The sequence below is a fragment of the Dama dama genome, chromosome 13 (assembly GCF_033118175.1).
Source record: "Dama dama isolate Ldn47 chromosome 13, ASM3311817v1, whole genome shotgun sequence".
In the NCBI taxonomy this organism is placed as follows: Eukaryota; Metazoa; Chordata; class Mammalia; order Artiodactyla; family Cervidae; genus Dama; species Dama dama.
The window spans coordinates 4896622-4909551 of record NC_083693.1 but is presented as its reverse complement, the minus strand read 5'-3'; positions in this window follow the sequence as shown (position 1 = coordinate 4909551).

The following is a 12930-nucleotide window of genomic DNA, read 5'->3' as shown; positions in this document are numbered from 1 at the left end:
TGCTTCTCATATTTTTGACATTTCTTGAAGCTCTTCATCTTTTTCACACCTTTTCAGGCACTTCATGTTTTTGTACACCGCTTCATGCTCCTCCTATTTTTCAGACCCTTTCATGCTCCTCATATTTTTCACACCTTCTGAAACTCTTCATATTTTTCACTCCTTTTGAAGCTCTCATATTTTTCACAAGTTTTCAGGCTCTTCATATTTTTCAACACCGCTTCATGCTCCTCATATTTTTCAGACCGTTTGGTGCTCCTCATATTTTTCACACCTTTTGAAGCTCTTCATATTTTTCACACCTTTTCAGGCTCTTCATGTTTTCAACACCGTTTTATGCTCCTCCTATTTTTCAGACCTTTTCATGCTGCTCATATTTTTCACACCTTTTGACGCTGTTCATATTTTTCACACCATTTCAGGCTCTTTATGTTTTTGAACACTGCTTCATTCTCCTCCTATTTTTCAGACCGTTTCATGCTCCTCATATTTTTCACAACTTTTGAAGCTCTTCGTATTTTTCACACATTTTCAGGCTCTTCATGTTTTTCAACATCGTTTCATGCTACTCCTATATTTCAGACCGTTTCATGCTCCTCATGTTTTTAAACACCGCTTCACGCTCCTCATATTTTTAGACCGTTTCATGCTCCTCACATATTTGAAACGTTTTTAAGCTCTTCATATACTTCAAACATTTTCTGGCTCTTCATGTTTTTCAACACCCCTTCATGCTCCTCCTATTTTTCATACCGTTTCATGTTCCTCATATTTTCGACACCTTTTGAAGCTCTTCATATTTTTTACACCTTTTCATGATCTTCATGTTTTTCAACACCATTTCACTCTCCTTCTATTTTTCAGACAGTTTCGTGCTCCTCCTATTTTTCATACCATTTCATGTTCCTCATATTTACGACACCTTTTGAAGCTCTTCATATTTTTCACACCTTTTCATGCTCTTCATGTTTTTCAACACCGTTTCATGTTCCTCCTATTTTTCAGACAGTTTCGTGCCCCTCCTATTATTCATACCGTTTCATGTTCCTCATATTTTCGACACCTTTTGAAGCTATTCATATTTTTCACACCTTTTCAGGCGCTTCATGTTTTTCAACACCGCTTCATGCTCCTCCTATTTTTCAGACCGTTTCATGCCCCTCATATTTTTCACACATTTTCAGGCTCTTCATGTTTTTGAACACCGCTTCATGCTCCTCCTATTTTTCAGACCGTTTCATGCTCCTCATATTTTTGACACATTTTGAAGCTCTTCATATTTTTCACACCTTTTCAGGCGCTTCATGCTTTTCAACACCACTTCATGCTCCTCCTATTTTTCAGACCGTTTCCTGCTCCTCATATTTTTGACACCTTTTGAAGCTCTTCATATATTTCACACCTTTTCAGGCTCTTCATGTTTTTCAACACCGCTTCATGCTCCTCATATTTTTGACACCTTTTGAACCTCTTCATATTTTTCACACCTTTTTAGGCTCTTCATATTTTTGAACACCTTTTCTTGTTCCTCCTATTTTTCAGACCGTTTCATGCTCCTCATAATTTTGACACCTTTTGAAGCTCTTCATATTTTTCACACCTTTTCAGGCGCTTCATGTTTTTCAACACCGCTTCATGGTCCTAATATTTTTCAGACCGTTTCATGCTCCTAATATTTTTGACACCTTTTGAAGCTTTTAATATATTTCACATATTTTCAGGCTCTTCATGTTTTTCAACACCGCTTCATTCTCCTCCTATTTTTCAGACAGTTTCATGCTCGTCATATTTTTGACACCTTTTGAAGCTCTTCATATTTTTCACACCTATTCAGGCTCTTCGTGTTTTTCAACCCCTCTTCATGCTCCTCCCATTTTTCAGGCCATTTCATGCTCCTCATATTTTTGACACCTTTTGAAGTTCTTCATATTTTTCACCCCTTTACAGGCTCTTCATATTTTTCAACACCGCTTCATGCTCCTATTATTTTTCAGATTGTTAAATGCTCTTCGTATTTTTGACAACTTTTGAAGCTCTTCATATATTTCACACCATTACATACTCTTCATGTTTTCAAGAACCACTTCATGCTCCTGCTATTTTTCAGACCGTTTCATGCTCCTCATATTTTTGACATCTTTTCAAGCTCTTCATATTTTTCACACCATTTCATGCTCTTCATGTTTTTAAACACCACTTAATGCTCCTGCTATTTTTCATACTGTTTCATGCTCCTCATATTTTTGACACCTTTTGACGCTCTTCATATTTTTCACAGCTTTTCAGGCTCTTCATGTTTTCAACACAGCTTCATGTTCCTCCAATTTTTCAGACCGTTTCATGCTCCTCATATTTTTGACACCTTTTGAAGCTCTTCATATTTTTCACACCTTTCAGTCTCTTCATGTTTTTGAACACCGTTTCATGCTCCTCCTATTTTTCAGACTGTTTCATGCTCCTCATATTTTTGACACCGTTTGAAGCTCTTCATATTTTTCTCACCTTTCAGGCTCTTCATGTTTTTCAACACCGCTTCATGCTGCTCCTATTTTTCACACCGTTTCATGATCCTCATATTTTTGACACGTTTTGAAGCTCTTCATATTTTTCACACCTTTCCAGACTCTTCATGTTTTTCAACACCGCTTCATGCTCCTCCTATTTTTCATACCATTTCTTGCTCCTCATATTTTTGACACCTTTTGAAGGTCTTCATATATTTCACACCTTTTCAGGCTCTTCATGCTTTTGAACAACGCTTCATGCTCCTCCTATTTTTCAGACCGTTTCATGCTCCTCATATTTTTGACACATTTTGAAGCTCTTCATATTTTTCACACCTTCTCCGGATCTTCATGTTTTTCAGCACCGTTTCAATCTCCTCCTATTTTAGAGACCGTTTCATGCTCCTCATATTTTTCACACCTTTTGAAGCTCTATATATTTTTCATACCTTTTCCTCTTCTTCATGATTTTCAACACCGCTTCATGCTCCTCCTATTTTTCAGACCGTTTCATGCTCGTCATATTTTTCACCCTTTTGAAGCTCTTCATATATTTCACACCTTTTCAGGCTCTTCATATTTTTCATACCGCTTCATGCTCCTCCTATTTTTCACACCGTTTCTTGCTCCTCATATTTTTCAAATATTTTGAAGCTCTTCAAATTTTTCACACCTATTCATGCTCTTCATTTTTTCAACACAGTTTCTTGCTCCTCATATTTTGACACGTTTTGAAGCTCTTCATATTGTTCACACGTTTTCAGGCTCTTCATGTTTTTGAACACCGTTTCATGCTACTCCTATTTTTGACACCTTTTGAAGCTCGTCATATTTTTCACACCTTTTCAGGCTCTTCATGTTTTTCAACACCGTTTCATTGCTCCTCCTATTTTTCAGACCGTTTCAAACTTCTCATATTTTTGACACCTTTGAATTCCTTCATATTTTTCACCCCTGTTCATGCTCTTCATGTTTTTGAACACCGTTTCATAGTCCTCCTATTTTTCAGACCGTTTCATGCTCCTCATATTTGACACTTTTTGAAGCTCTTCATATTTTTCACACCTTTTCAGGCTCTTCATGTTTTGAACACTGCTTCATGCTCCTCCTACTTTTCAGACCTTTTCATGCTCCTCAAATTTTGAAACCTTTTGAAACTCTTCATATTTTTCACACCTACGCAGGCTCTTCATGTTTTTGAACACCGTTTCATGTTCCTCCTATTTTTCAGACCGCATCATGCTTCTCATATTTTTGACATTTCTTGAAGCTCTTCATCTTTTTCACACCTTTTCAGGCACTTCATGTTTTTGTACACCGCTTCATGCTCCTCCTATTTTTCAGACCCTTTCATGCTCCTCATATTTTTCACACCTTCTGAAGCTCTTCATATTTTTCACTCCTTTTGAAGCTCTCATATTTTTCACAAGTTTTCAGGCTCTTCATATTTTTCAACACCGCTTCATGCTCCTCATATTTTTCAGACCGTTTGGTGCTCCTCATATTTTTCACACCTTTTGAAGCTCTTCATATTTTTCACACCTTTTCAGGCTCTTCATGTTTTCAACACCGTTTTATGCTCCTCCTATTTTTCAGACCTTTTCATGCTGCTCATATTTTTCACACCTTTTGACGCTCTTCATATTTTTCACACCTTTTCAGGCTCTTTATGTTTTTGAACACTGCTTCATTCTCCTCCTATTTTTCAGACCGTTTCATGCTCCTCATATTTTTCACAACTTTTGAAGCTCTTCGTATTTTTCACACATTTTCAGGCTCTTCATGTTTTTCAACACCGTTTCATGCTACTCCTATATTTCAGACCGTTTCATGCTCCTCATGTTTTTAAACACCGCTTCACGCTCCTCATATTTTTAGACCGTTCCATGCTCCTCACATATTTGAAACGTTTTTAAGCTCTTCATATACTTCAAACATTTTCTGGCTCTTCATGTTTTTCAACACCCCTTCATGCTCCTCCTATTTTTCATACCGTTTCATGTTCCTCATATTTTCGACACCTTTTGAAGCTCTTCATATTTTTTACACCTTTTCATGATCTTCATGTTTTTCAACACCATTTCACTCTCCTTCTATTTTTCAGACAGTTTCGTGCCCCTCCTATTATTCATACCGTTTCATGTTCCTCATATTTTCGACACCTTTTGAAGCTATTCATATTTTTCACACCTTTTCAGGCGCTTCATGTTTTTCAACACCGCTTCATGCTCCTCCTATTTTTCAGACCGTTTCATGCCCCTCATATTTTTCACACATTTTCAGGCTCTTCATGTTTTTGAACACCGCTTCATGCTCCTCCTATTTTTCAGACCGTTTCATGCTCCTCATATTTTTGACACATTTTGAAGCTCTTCATATTTTTCACACCTTTTCAGGCGCTTCATGCTTTTCAACACCACTTCATGCTCCTCCTATTTTTCAGACCGTTTCCTGCTCCTCATATTTTTGACACCTTTTGAAGCTCTTCATATATTTCACACCTTTTCAGGCTCTTCATGTTTTTCAACACCGCTTCATGCTCCTCATATTTTTGACACCTTTTGAACCTCTTCATATTTTTCACACCTTTTTAGGCTCTTCATATTTTTGAACACCTTTTCTTGTTCCTCCTATTTTTCAGACCGTTTCATGCTCCTCATAATTTTGACACCTTTTGAAGCTCTTCATATTTTTCACACCTTTTCAGGCGCTTCATGTTTTTCAACACCGCTTCATGGTCCTAATATTTTTCAGACCGTTTCATGCTCCTCATATTTTTGACACCTTTTGAAGCTTTTAATATATTTCACATATTTTCAGGCTCTTCATGTTTTTCAACACCGCTTCATGCTCCTCCTATTTTTCAGACAGTTTCATGCTCGTCATATTTTTGACACCTTTTGAAGCTCTTCATATTTTTCACACCTATTCAGGCTCTTCGTGTTTTTCAACCCCTCTTCATGCTCCTCCCATTTTTCAGGCCATTTCATGCTCCTCATATTTTTGACACCTTTTGAAGTTCTTCATATTTTTCACCCCTTTACAGGCTCTTCATATTTTTCAACACCGCTTCATGCTCCTATTATTTTTCAGATTGTTAAATGCTCTTCGTATTTTTGACAACTTTTGAAGCTCTTCATATATTTCACACCATTACATACTCTTCATGTTTTCAAGAACCACTTCATGCTCCTGCTATTTTTCAGACCGTTTCATGCTCCTCATATTTTTGACATCTTTTCAAGCTCTTCATATTTTTCACACCATTTCACGCTCTTCATGTTTTTAAACACCACTTAATGCTCCTGCTATTTTTCATACTGTTTCATGCTCCTCATATTTTTGACACCTTTTGACGCTCTTCATATTTTTCACAGCTTTTCAGGCTCTTCATGTTTTCAACACAGCTTCATGTTCCTCCAATTTTTCAGAACGTTTCATGCTCCTCATATTTTTGACACCTTTTGAAGCTCTTCATATTTTCACACCTTTCAGTCTCTTCATGTTTTTGAACACCGTTTCATGCTCCTCCTATTTTTCAGACTGTTTCATGCTCCTCATATTTTTGACACCGTTTGAAGCTCTTCATATTTTTCTCACCTTTCAGGCTCTTCATGTTTTTCAACACCGCTTCATGCTGCTCCTATTTTTCACACCGTTTCATGATCCTCATATTTTTGACACGTTTTGAAGCTCTTCATATTTTTCACACCTTTCCAGACTCTTCATGTTTTTCAACACCGCTTCATGCTCCTCCTATTTTTCATACCATTTCTTGCTCCTCATATTTTTGACACCTTTTGAAGGTCTTCATATATTTCACACCTTTTCAGGCTCTTCATGCTTTTGAACAACGCTTCATGCTCCTCCTATTTTTCAGACCGTTTCATGCTCCTCATATTTTTGACACATTTTGAAGCTCTTCATATTTTTCACACCTTCTCCGGATCTTCATGTTTTTCAGCACCGTTTCAATCTCCTCCTATTTTAGAGACCGTTTCATGCTCCTCATATTTTTCACACCTTTTGAAGCTCTATATATTTTTCATACCTTTTCCTCTTCTTCATGATTTTCAACACCGCTTCATGCTCCTCCTATTTTTCAGACCGTTTCATGCTCGTCATATTTTTCACCCTTTTGAAGCTCTTCATATATTTCACACCTTTTCAGGCTCTTCATATTTTTCATACCGCTTCATGCTCCTCCTATTTTTCACACCGTTTCTTGCTCCTCATATTTTTCAAATATTTTGAAGCTCTTCAAATTTTTCACACCTATTCATGCTCTTCATTTTTTCAACACAGTTTCTTGCTCCTCATATTTTGACACGTTTTGAAGCTCTTCATATTGTTCACACGTTTTCAGGCTCTTCATGTTTTTGAACACCGTTTCATGCTACTCCTATTTTTGACACCTTTTGAAGCTCGTCATATTTTTCACACCTTTTCAGGCTCTTCATGTTTTTCAACACCGTTTCATTGCTCCTCCTATTGTTCAGACCGTTTCAAACTTCTCATATTTTTGACACCTTTGAATTCCTTCATATTTTTCACCCCTGTTCATGCTCTTCATGTTTTTGAACACCGTTTCATAGTCCTCCTATTTTTCAGACCGTTTCATGCTCCTCATATTTGACACTTTTTGAAGCTCTTCATATTTTTCACACCTTTTCAGGCTCTTCATGTTTTGAACACTGCTTCATGCTCCTCCTACTTTTCAGACCTTTTCATGCTCCTCAAATTTTGAAACCTTTTGAAACTCTTCATATTTTTCACACCTACTCAGGCTCTTCATGTTTTTGAACACCGTTTCATGTTCCTCCTATTTTTCAGACTGCATCATGCTTCTCATATTTTTGACATTTCTTGAAGCTCTTCATCTTTTTCACACCTTTTCAGGCACTTCATGTTTTTGTACACCACTTCATGCTCCTCCTATTTTTCAGACCCTTTCATGCTCTTCATATTTTTCACACCTTCTGAAGCTCTTCATATTTTTCACTCCTTTTGAAGCTCTCATATTTTTCACAAGTTTTCAGGCTCTTCATATTTTTCAACACCGCTTCATGCTCCTCATATTTTTCAGACCGTTTGGTGCTCCTCATATTTTTCATACCTTTTGAAGCTCTTCATATTTTTCACACCTTTTCAGGCTCTTCATGTTTTCAACACCGTTTTATGCTCCTCCTATTTTTCAGACCTTTTCATGCTGCTCAAATTTTTCACACCTTTTCAAGCTCTTCATAATTTTCACACCTTTTAAAGGTCTTCATGTTTTTGAACACGGCTTCATGCTCCTCCTAATTTTCAGACCGTTACATGCTCCTCATATTTTTGATGGCTTTTGAAGCTCTTCATATTTTTCACACCTTTTCAGGCTCTTCATGTTTTTGAACACGGCTTCATGCTCCTCCTAATTTTCAGAGCGCTTCATGCTCCTCATATTTTTCACACCTCTTGAAGCTCTTCCTATTTTTCACACGATTTCAGGCTTCATGTTTTTCAACAGTGCTTCATGCTCCTCCTATTTTTCAGACCGTTTCTTGCTCCTCATATTTTTGACACCTTTTGAATCTCTTCATGTTTCTCACACCTTTTCAGGCTCTTCATGTTTTTCAACACCACCTCATGCTCCTCCTCTTTTTCAGACCGTTTCATACTCCTCATATTTTTGACACCTTTTGAAGTTCTTCATATTTTTCACACCTTTTCAGTCTCTTCATGTTTTGCACCACCATTCATGGTCCTCCTATTTTTCGGACAGTTTCATGCTCCTCAATATTTGAAACCTTTTGAAGCTCTTCATATTTTTCACACCTTTTGAAGCTCTTCATATTGTTCACACCTTTTCAGGCTCTTCATGTTTTTGAACTCCTAATCAAGCTCCTCATATTTTTTATACCTTTTGAAGCTCTTCATATTTTTAACACCTTTTCAGGCTCTTCATGTTTTTGAACACCTTTTCTTGCTCCTCCTTTTTTTCAGACAGTTTCAAAGTCCTCATATTTTTGACACCATTTGAATCTCTTCATATATTTCACATCTTTTCAGGCTCTTCATGTTTTTGAACACCATTTAATGCTCCTCCATTATTTCAGACCTTTTCATGCCCCTCATAATTCTGAAGCCTTTTGAAACTCTTCATATTTTTCACACCTTTTCAGGCTCTTCATGTTTTTGAACACTGCATCATGCTCCTCCTATTTTTCAGACCGTTTAATGCTCCTCATATTTTTGACGCCTTTTGAAGCTCTTCATATATTTCACACCTTTTCAGGCTCTTCATGTTTTTGAACACGGCTTCATGCTCCTCCTATTTTTCAGACCTTTTCATGCTCCTCATATTTTTGACACTTTTTGAAGCTCTTCATATTTTCTAAAACCTTTTCAGGCTCTTCATGTTTTTGAACACCGTTTCATGCTGCTCATATTTTTCAGACAGTTTCAAACTCCTCATATTTTTGACACCATTTGAAGCTCTTCATATATTTCACCCCTTTTCAGGCTCTTCATGTTTTTGAACACCATTTAATGCTCCTCCGTTATTTCAGACCGTTTCATGCTTCTCATAATTTTGACACTATTTGAAGCTCTTCATATTTTTCACACCTTTTTAGGCTCTTCATGTTTTTGAACACGGCTTCATGCTCCTCTTATTTTTCAGATCTTTTCATGCTCCTCATAAATTTGACACCTTTTGAAGCTCTTCATATTTTTCACACCTTTTCAGGCTCTTCATGTTTTTGAACATGGCTTCATGCTCCTCCTATTTTTCAGACCGTTTCATGCTCCTCATTTTTGACACCTTTTGAGGCTCTTCATATTTTTCACACCTTTTCAGGCTCTTAATATTTTGAACACCGCTACATCCTCCTCCTATTTTTCAGACCGTTTCATGCTCCTCATATTTTTCACAACTTTTGAAGCTCTTCATATTTTTCACACCTTTTCAGGCTCTTCATGTTTTTGAACACGGCTTCATGCTCCTCCTAATTTTCAGAGCGCTTCATGCTCCTCAAATTTTTCACCTTTTGAAGCTCTTCCTATTTTTCACACCATTTCAGGCTTCATGTTTTTCAACAGTGCTTCATGCTCCTCCTATTTTTCAGACCGTTTCTTGCTTCTCATATTTTTGACATCTTTTGAATCTCTTCATGTTTCTCACACCTTTTCAGTCTCTTCATGTTTTTCAACACCACCTCATGCTCCTCCTCTTTTTCAGACCGTTTCATGCTCCTCATATTTTGACACCTTTTGAAGCTCTTCATATTTTTCACACCTTTTAAGGGTCTTCATGTTTTTGAACACGGCTTCATGCTCCTCCTAATTTTCAGACCGTTACATGCCCCTCATATTTTTGATGGCTTTTGAAGCTCGTCATATTTTTCACACCTTTACAGGCTCTTCATGTTTTTGCACACGGCTCCATGCTCCACCTAATTTTTAGACCGTTTCATCCTCCTCCTATTTTTCAGACTGCTTCATGCTCCTCATATTTTTGACACCTTTTGAAGCTCTTCATATATTTCACACCATTTCAGGCTCTTCATGTTTTTCAACACCGTTTAATTCTCCTCCTATTTTTCAGACCGCTTCATGCTCCTTTTATTTTTGACACCTTTTGAAGCTCTTCATATTTGTCACACCTTTTGAAGTTCTTCATATTTGTCACACCTTTTGAAGCTCTTCATATTTTTCACACCTTTTCAGGCTCTTCATGTTTTTCAACACCACTCATGCTCCTCCTATTTTTCAGACCGTTTCATGCTCCTCATATTTTTAACACCTTTTGAAGCTCTTCATGTTTTTCACACCTTTTCAGGTTTTCATGTTTTTCAACACCGCTTCATGCTCCTCCTATTTTTCATACCGTTTCATGATCTTCATATTTTTGATACCTTTTCAAACTCTTCATATTGTTCACAGCTTTTCAGGCTCTTCATGTTTTCAACACCGTTTCATGCTCCTCCTATTTTTCACACCGTTTCATGCTCCTCATAATTTTGACACCGTTTGAAGCTCTTCATATTTTTCACACCTTTGCAAGCTCTTCATGTTTTCAACACCGTTTCATGCTCCTCCTAATTTTCAGACCGTTACATGCCCCTCATGTTTTTGATGCCTTTTGAAGCTCTTCATATTTTTCACACCTTTACAGGCTCTTCATGTTTTTGAACACGGCTTCATGCTCCTCCTAATTTTTAGACCATTTCATGCTCCTCCTATTTTTCAGACTTATTCATGCTCCTCATATTTTTGACACCTTTTGAAGCTCTACATATATTTCACACCATTTCAGGCTCTTCATGTTTTTCAACACCGTTTAATTCTCCTCCTATTTTTCAGACCGTTTCATGCTCCTTTTATTTTTGACACCTTTTGAAGCTCTTCATATTTTTCACACCTTTTGAAGCTGTTTATATTTTTCACACCTTTTCAGGGTCTTCATGTTTTTGAACACCGTTTCAGGCTCCTCCTATATTTCAGACCGTATCATGCTCCTCATATTTTTCACACCTTTTAAAGCTCTTCTTATTTTTCACTCCTTTTCAGGCTTTTCATGTTTTCAACACCGTTTCTTTCTCCTCCTATTTTTCAGACCATTTCATGCTCCTCATGTTTTTCAACACTGTTTCATGCTCCTCATATTTTTCACAGCTTTGCAGGCTCTACATGCTTTTCAACACCACTTCACGCTCCTCCTATATTTCAACATATCAAGCTCCTCATATTTTTGACACCTTTTGAAGCTCTTCATATTTTTCACACCTTTTCAGGCTCATCATGATTTTCAACACCGCTTCATGCTCCTCCTGTTTTCACACCCTTTAATGCTCCTCATAATTTTGACATCTTTTTAAACTCTTCATATTTTTCACACCTTTTCAGGCTCATCATGTTTTTGAACACTGCTTCTTGCTCCTCCTATTTTTCAGATTGATTCATGCTCCTCATATTTTTGACACATTTTGAATCTCTTCATATATTTCCCACCATTTCAGGCTCTTCATGTTTTTCAACACCGTTTAATTCTCCTCCTACTTTTCAGACCGTTTCATGCTCCTTTTATTTTTGACACCTTTTGAAGCTCTTCATATTTTTCACACCTTTTGAAGCTCTTCATATTTTTCACACCTCTTCAGGCTCTTCATGTTTTTGAACCCCACTTCATACTCCACCTATTTTTCAGACCGTTTCATGCTCCTCATGTTTTTCACACCTTTTGTAGCTCTTCATATTTTTCACAACTTTTCAGGCTCTTCATGTTTTTGAACACCATTTCATGCTCCTTCCATTTTGGAGACCGTTTCATTCTCCTCATATTTTGGAAACCTTTTGAAGCTCTTCATATATTTCACACCTTTTCAGGCTTTTCATTTTTTTCAACACCACTTCATGCTCCTCATCTTTTTCTGACCGTTTCATGCTCATCTCATTTTGACACCTTTTGAAGCTCTTCATATTTTTCACTACTTTTGAAGCTCTTCATAATTTTCATATTTTTTGAAGCTCTTCATATTCTCACACCTTTTCAGGCTCTTCATGTTTTTCAACACCGCTTCATGTTTCTCCTATTCTTCACACCGTTTCATGCTCCTCATATATTTGACACCTTTTGAAGCTTTTCATATTTTTCACACCTTTTCAGGCTCTTCATGTTTTTGAACACCGCTTCATGCTCCTCCTATTTTTCAGACCGTTTCATGCTCCTCAGATTTTTGACACCTTTTGAGGCTCTTCATGTTTTTGAACACCGCTTCATGCTCCTCCTATTTTTCAGACCGTTTCATGCTCCTCATATATTTGACACCTTTTGAAGCTTTTCATATTTTTCACACCTTTTCAGGCTCTTCATTTTTTTCAACACCATTTCATGCTCCTCCTATTTTTCACACCGTTTCATGCTCATCTAATTTTTGACACCTTTTGAAGCTCTTCATATTTTTCACACCTTTTGAAGCTCTTCATATTTTTCACACATTTTCTGGCTCTTAAGGTTTTTCAACACCGCTTCATGCTGATTCTATTTTTCAGACCGTTTCATACTCCTAATATTTTTGACACCTTTTGAAGCTCTTCATATTTTTCACACCTTTTGAAGCTCTTCATATTTTTCACACCTTTTGAAGCTCTTCATATTTTTCACACCTTTTCAGGCTCTTCATGTTTTTCAACACCGCTTCATGCTCCTCCTATTTTTCAGACCGTTTCATGCTCCTCCCATTTTTCAGACCGTTTCATGCTCCTCATAATTTTGACACCTTTTGAAGCTCTTCATATTTTTCACACCTTTTGAATGTCTTCATATTTTTCACACGGTTTCAGGCTCTTCATATTTTTCAACACCGCTTCATGCTCCTCCTATTTTTCAGACTGTTTCATGTTCCTCATATTTTTTCAGCTTTTGAAGCTCTTCATATTTTTC